Genomic DNA, 6921 nt, shown 5'->3' with positions numbered 1-6921 from the left:
TGTTTTTAATAAGTCATAATACAAATGATACATTTTCAATTTAATTAAAAATTCTGCACTCATGTTTGTAAATCAAGCATGTAAAGCACATGTAGGAAAGCCAAAGGAATATATAGTGAGAAAAAGGATGAAATAAAATGGTAAGATGATACCTCAAAATACAGGAGGCAAGTTGAAAGAGCATCTAACTATGAAACAATATATAGGTGAAAAAAAGTTAAGATCGTTAATGAATTACAGTACTTTAAATAAAAACATGAGTCCATACTGACAATAATTTTACATAAATAGACCGTTATTTATTATAGAATATCTTACTCTTTCACTCCATGTTATCTATAGGAATCAGAAAAGTGTGTTGGTCAGGTTTCCTGTTATTGCCACCAAACAGCTGATGCTCTCTATGTAAAGGACGAAATGGTTTATTTTGACTCACTGTTGTAGAGAATTCAGTTCATGGTAACCTAGCTCAAAAGCAGAAACATCATTGCAGGAGGGTGTGGGAGAGCAAACTGCTCACATTAAGGGAGCCAGGAAGCAAGGCACACGAAGGTGCACTGGTCAGGGATGTGTCCTCCAGGGCCATGCCCTGCAACACGCCCCACCTCCTAACAACACAAAGAGTGCATTCATGATGCAATCATTTCTCCTGGAGTCCTTAACCTGATCAAATCAACCAAGTGTTACTGTCACAATAAGTAACTATATAGATGACTTACCTAAGTGTGTATGATGGACATCTCCATTTCCAAGGTATATTTAAAGGCTATGTGTTAAACTTCTAAAAACAACTCAACTCGTTCTCACAGCTCCTTTAATTAACTACTTGCATATACAATATTCATATGAGTCACAATAGTTTTGTTTTGTAAAAGTTCAGAAACAACCTTCAATGTTCATCAATGAAAAACTGGCTAAATAAAGTACCTGTTACATCCATCCACCCAATACAGTTTTATACAACCAGTTATATGAATGTGTTATCTCTTTTTGCATTGATATGGAGCAATATTCATTTTGTATTTCTGAATACAAAAATAGCATGTAGAAAAAATAGCACATAGAACAAATTGTAAAACACAGCCTATCACTTGCTTAAAAACTAAAGTATTTTTTTTTCTTTTGGTATCAGGGATTAAACTCACGACCTTGTACTTGCCAAGCAGGTGCTTATGTCACTGAGCTAAAACCCCGGCCCTAAAATATGTTTTGATAAATGCACAGGTTATTCCTAAAATCATTTCCTAATTTGTCTCCAGGAAAGCTATCTCAGTGGTATATTTTATACATAGTTTTATAGTCATTTAATTTTATACTTTATAAAAATAAATAAGTTAAATTAAAGACTAAAAAACAGTATCAGCACAAAAAGTTGAAGGGAATACATTGGCTCATTGTGTAGTCTTGCCGTGGTAGCATGTCATCTTCAGCACCTGGGAAATACATGGAAAGCAATAGGGCTAATTACATTTCCCTGTATATTTAAAAAACTGGAGTAAACAATCCCAGTGGACCCAGTTGCTTTTAAAATGTCCATTAACATTTACTTGAATAAATGCTAATTAATCCCTTAGAATAGGGTTTATCCCTGAAATGTCACCACATATATGTTATCACTACCAGGTTACCTAGTATTTTACTGTTAATTAAAAGAGCATCACATAATTCCCTGCTTTGGCTCATAGCTTGTTTCTAGGCTGGATACACATTCATTGCTACATTCCATAATTGGGAGGCTTTTAACATTTAAGAACACATGTCTAGATAACTAGAATTTTTCAAGACAAACTGAAATCTATTTCTAAATTCTAATCACTAGGATTTAAGTTAGTGTTAATACTTGACCTTTTAAAAATAATTTATTAAAAGCTGCATAAATTAGAAATAATACTTGTATTAGTTAGGGTTTACTAGAGAAAGAGATATAACACATGATATACAAATGTATATGAAAATACAAGATTGGCTTACGATGGTCAGCCACAGAGTTGGATGAGGAAGCGTGCAGAGGGTGTCTGCACACTGATGGCCGAAGGGTCCACCCAAGGGCTGGAGTTTACTGCAGTGTCCCATGCAAGTCTGTATCAGGAGGCTGATGGGTCTATGATGGAACCCTGAAGAACCTACAATGGAAGGCTGAAGAGTCCCAGGCTGAAGCCAAACAGTCTGTGCCCGAAGCCAAGAGATCACGTCCAAACTGAAGACAGAATAGAGCTCCCCCGAAGAACTAGCAATTGGTCCCCTCTTCATTTGCCTTTATTGTGTGGAGGCTGCTCCTCTGGGGTGGGCACAGCATTCACACCATCTGTGCCCTCCTCTTGCACAGTCTGAGAATGTTATGAACGGGGGAACCTGGCCCCTGCTGAATCAATTAGGCTTCTGATCTTCTCACATTGACACAATGAACAACATCATAGAATGGTAACGGCTAGTCCTCTACACTGCTGAGTCGCTGAGTTAAGCTTCTAGACTCCCAAGTCGATACAATGTATAAACCATAACACTGGTTCATTCTAGAATGATTGAAACTAGTGAGGATTAAAATAAAAATTTCATTAATTTGTACATATATATGTATATATTTATGCTAATACACATATACATGAGACATAAACATACCTTTCTGTTACATATAAGACTTGACTTTATGAGAGGTCTCCCCTTTCCCAAAACTTGCGTCTATTAGGAAACTCAATACAAATGTATATTATCATTATTGGAAATATTGGAAATATGAATGCTAGAAGTAAAGATCTTAGAGAAGACAATTCCTTTGTATTTACTGCTGAAAATCTCTCTGATTTCATCACAGAAAGGGCTAAAAAGAGGTGGAATGTGCAATAAATGGAATTGGGGCTATATACATTTCAAAACAAAGAATTTATTTCAATTTTAATTTAAAGGTTGTCTCATTTATGAATTTATTTTACTTTAAAACTTGTTTATAAAAGCATTTCAAGTGAATTCAGCCTCATAATACAGCAGATTAAAGCACACATTTAAGGGTTAAGCGGCCTGAAATTCATATCCCGGAAACTGAGTTCAGATGAATGCAGTCATTTGCTAGCTGTGTAAATTTTTGGCATATTACTTAAATTACTGACAATTCTGTTTCCTTATTTATAAATTGTTAATAATAACACCTGCTTGTAGTATCATAAAATTAAATGAGTAAAAGCCCATGAATGCTTAGAGTAATACTCAAAAATGATAGCTATTAATATAATAAAAAATATTAGCTTATTTTCAATTCTATTTTACTTCAGCGTTAAACATGTTCACATCTACTCCATTCATTCATTAAGTCCCTGGTCCCCGATGTTATATTAGTGGTTAACTAGTAATATTAGCGATTTATAATAGCTTTTAAATTTGTTTATTGAAATGATAAGTCTTATCCCAAGTCCTTTGGGAAATTCAGATTTTTTTTTCTATTTCAAAAATAAGATACTACTATTGCTTTCTTACCTTGCTCTTTAATATTCAAACATGATAGCTTACAAATGAACCTCAGAAACGTTATGAGTACACGGGGAACAGAATGTCAAAATGCGTTAGATGAGCCACAAGACTATTACTCTAATTACTTTGGGTCTTAAATTCTGGTAAATAGTTTCTTGATTGGCTCAGGTTTTTATAAGCCCTTTTGATCTGATGTTCCTGAGATGGTGCCCCTAAGGGAAGAAAACACTCCAAAATTAATATAAACATGTATAATTATGGCTTGACAGTCATCCAGAGGCATGGAGCAAGGAAAAGTGAACTGGGCAAAATAATACATCCAGAAGTAAAGGGATTGGAGTGCAGAAACTTGGAAAGCAGAGATATTGCTGCTCTTCCCATTCATTTTTCTAAAAAAATAGAAGTTACATTTTAAAATATGGTAGCAAAAGAGGGACCTCAAAATTAGATGGGCTCTTACCAGTGCTAGCACACAAAGCAATACATAATGAACAAGAACTCAGTAATATTTGTAAATTGCATTTGTAGATTGATTATTAAAAAGTTCTCTTGTTTTTCAAACTTACATTTGCGTATATGTTTTTCAGTGCAGTTTTGTAGTTGCTCCCATGAAGAGATCTTCTATTTCCATATTCTTGACACTCCTAGGTGTTCTGCTTTATTTTGACAAAAGGAATGTGGTCATCACGATGTCTCATTACCAAGTCTAACCCTCTGAACTTCTACCTCTTCCTTTAAAACAAACTCAGGTCACCTGCTGTTGGGAAAATTAGGTGCACCTATTCCTAAACCTGAATTGCAGTTGAATGCAGCTGCTGACCCACTGAGAACTAAAATAGTTGGGTAACTGAACCCAAGCTAATACTTCAACCCCACAACTGTGGGCTAGTGAATGGGTATTGTGTTAAGTCATTGCACTGATATAATCAGTGACCATTGAGGTGAGCCAAGGAATTTCTTAATAGTCCTACTGGAGCGCAGTGTTAATCTATACTGAAAGGTACAAGAATTGGATCTTCCAACAGTGATAGAGAAATTAGCAAAACCTTAAAAACTTGTATAACTTAATCTTCGGTAAAGGCCAAGGTTAAGTTTTAAATCTAGCAAGAAATTAAAGGGAAATTAGTAATTTATACAGAAGCTGGTCACACAGAATACAAAAAATAATTTCTTTTGAAACTGAGTAGAAAACAGGGTGTCCAGAGGTCAAAAAAGCTCTCAGTTTGGGCAATTTTATATCCTTCATTTTGATGGTTCTAAGGGTGACTGTAATCTCACCGAGAAACTACACAGAGCTAAACTCGGAGGCAACAGGCAGATTTCACTCACTAAAGCTGATGGACAAGGAAGGCACAAGAAAGAGAACAAGGTAGTGCAGAGGTTTAGTTCCACATGGAGCTGATAAGAGACTTTGGTGTTCTCCATCTGTCATCAAATCTCATCCCCATTTTCTTCCTTTGTGCCTCTCACACTGCAAAGTTTCTTGTTAAATGGTGTATGTTTAAAAGCAAGATGTGATAAGTAAGTCTTCATTCATGGACATTGTGCTATTTATTTAAATACAAAGGGATGGCATAAATAATGAAAAATGCAAAAGAGTTATAATTTCATCTTTGGGATCTTTAGAATGACCCATTAAGGAGGCTCATTGTCGGGGTATGTGTCTAGATCCCCAGTCTCCCAAATAGGTACATGGCAAAGGCCCAAAGGAATGAGAAAAGTGGCATGATCTTTAGGGCTGCAGGGGGACTAAAATCCTTGGCAGAGCTCATAACTCTGTTAGCTGGCCAACCAACTGACCCCGGGAAGCCCGTATTTAATCAGAACAAGCAAGGAGTTGGGGCTCAGGATTTAGCTCAGTGGCATAAGAGCCTGCCTGGCAAGTGCGAGGTCATGAGTTTGATCCCAGGTATCACACACACACACACACACACACACAAGAACAAGCAAGGAGTTGAGTGGAAAATGCAGGAAACTGAGCAGGATTTTGGGAGGGGTTCAAGGACTCCTCAGAGCAACAGACAATGCTAATTAAGGAAAATGATTCAGAAAGTCTGCAGGTGGCCTCAGCTGTGACCTCTCTTGCCCCCTAAATTGTCTCCTCGTTCTCAGTTCAGCCATTCCCGGGCCACATCACAACCCCACACATGTATTCAGCTTCAAAAGCTCCAACAGCTCATGGATTTGGGTAAATAGCATCAAGCTAATGAATACTGTACAGAATGTTTAACCCATACTCTGCATACAGTCCCATTTGGAGTATTTATCTTGTTTTCCAGACAACAAATTTTTAAAAAGATTGACAGCACCTTGCACACACATACACAGACTATTCAGATCTTGAAATATCTAACATTGAGAGAAATAGAAAAATTTAGTATAAAAACTAACAACCAAAAAAGTAATGGTTATGCTCTCGAATATGTGAAAGGTCAGAAGTGTGGCTAAAGATCTGAGCATCTCATCTCTGTTGGCAAAAGATACAACGCAGAGGAACCGATTGCCTGCTGCAGAGGGCAAAGCTGGAGAATGGAGAGAAATCTAAACTTTAAAACAAAAGTGAAGTTTTGACTTTGATTATGTTTTAAAATTGGAAACAAGTTTACATCAACACTATCGTAAGACTTGAAGTTTGATGACATACATTTAACTTGAAATATCAAGGGGTCTGTCAGTTTGTCATGCAAGACAGAGAAAGCACCAACCAACATACAGGATTTAGAGAAGAAAATAATGGCACTTCTTGACTGCATCATGAAATACTTTTTTGGAATTTTCACACATGCTTTTATGGTTTATAAAATAATGCCTTTTTAGCATATGCTTATTATCTTTTGAATTCACTTAATCAGTGAATAGCAATACAAGAGACACAATTGTGTCTTTCAAATCATGCGCATTGTTAAAACTAATTTTCTTACCAAAATACAATAAGCACTTGGCAAAAAATCATTGAGGATCCTTTTGTATCATTTTATTTAAACATACACTCTAATATTTTGACATTTTTCTTTAAACTTATTGGGCATTATTTAGAATAATTGTATTCAGATTGAAACATAACAGCTTAGTAGCACCAACAAGCATCCCAAATACTAAAGAAAACACACATTGAATAGAGGTATTAATATCATTAGGTGGTATTCTACAAAAAAATTCAAGTATTAATATTAAGACCATCACAGGCTGATTCTCACTTTTAATATTCAGTATTCTTCAGTATTTCTTCCTCATATTCTTGAGGTTGAATGTTGACAGTAATGAAACAGAATCTTCAGAAGAAAAGCATATTAAACTAGGATGCTGGTCCAACAAAGAAAACAAGCCATCCATTATTTAGGTTTTAAAAATATTTCAAAAGGACTTTCTTGTTTGACCCTTAAATAAACTGGAGGTCACTCTTCTGGGTGAGGAAATACATAGTACTATTTGTAACTTCCCTGGTTTTTTTGTCAGAGT

The 6921-nt window shown here is 35.8% G+C and overlaps 1 long non-coding RNA gene across 1 annotated transcript; it reads right to left on the bottom strand.

Annotated features, from left to right (window-relative positions):
• Positions 1 to 802: 802 nt before the first annotated feature.
• On the bottom strand, positions 803 to 4151 carry LOC134473151 (uncharacterized). The gene is made up of 3 exons (XR_010043245.1): positions 4029 to 4151; positions 1972 to 2528; positions 803 to 1433 (listed from the first exon to the last, which is right to left on the bottom strand). It is a non-coding gene; the product is annotated as an uncharacterized LOC134473151 (long non-coding RNA).
• Between the last annotated feature and the right edge of the window lie 2770 nt (positions 4152 to 6921).

Source organism: Cavia porcellus, unplaced genomic scaffold (genome assembly GCF_034190915.1).
Source record: "Cavia porcellus strain 051 isolate PalLab524CR breed Dunkin Hartley unplaced genomic scaffold, mCavPor4.1 scaffold_26, whole genome shotgun sequence".
Lineage (NCBI taxonomy): Eukaryota > Metazoa > Chordata > Mammalia > Rodentia > Caviidae > Cavia > Cavia porcellus.
The sequence above is the reverse complement of the archived record's forward strand: the minus strand, read 5'-3'. Positions and strand labels throughout refer to the sequence as shown.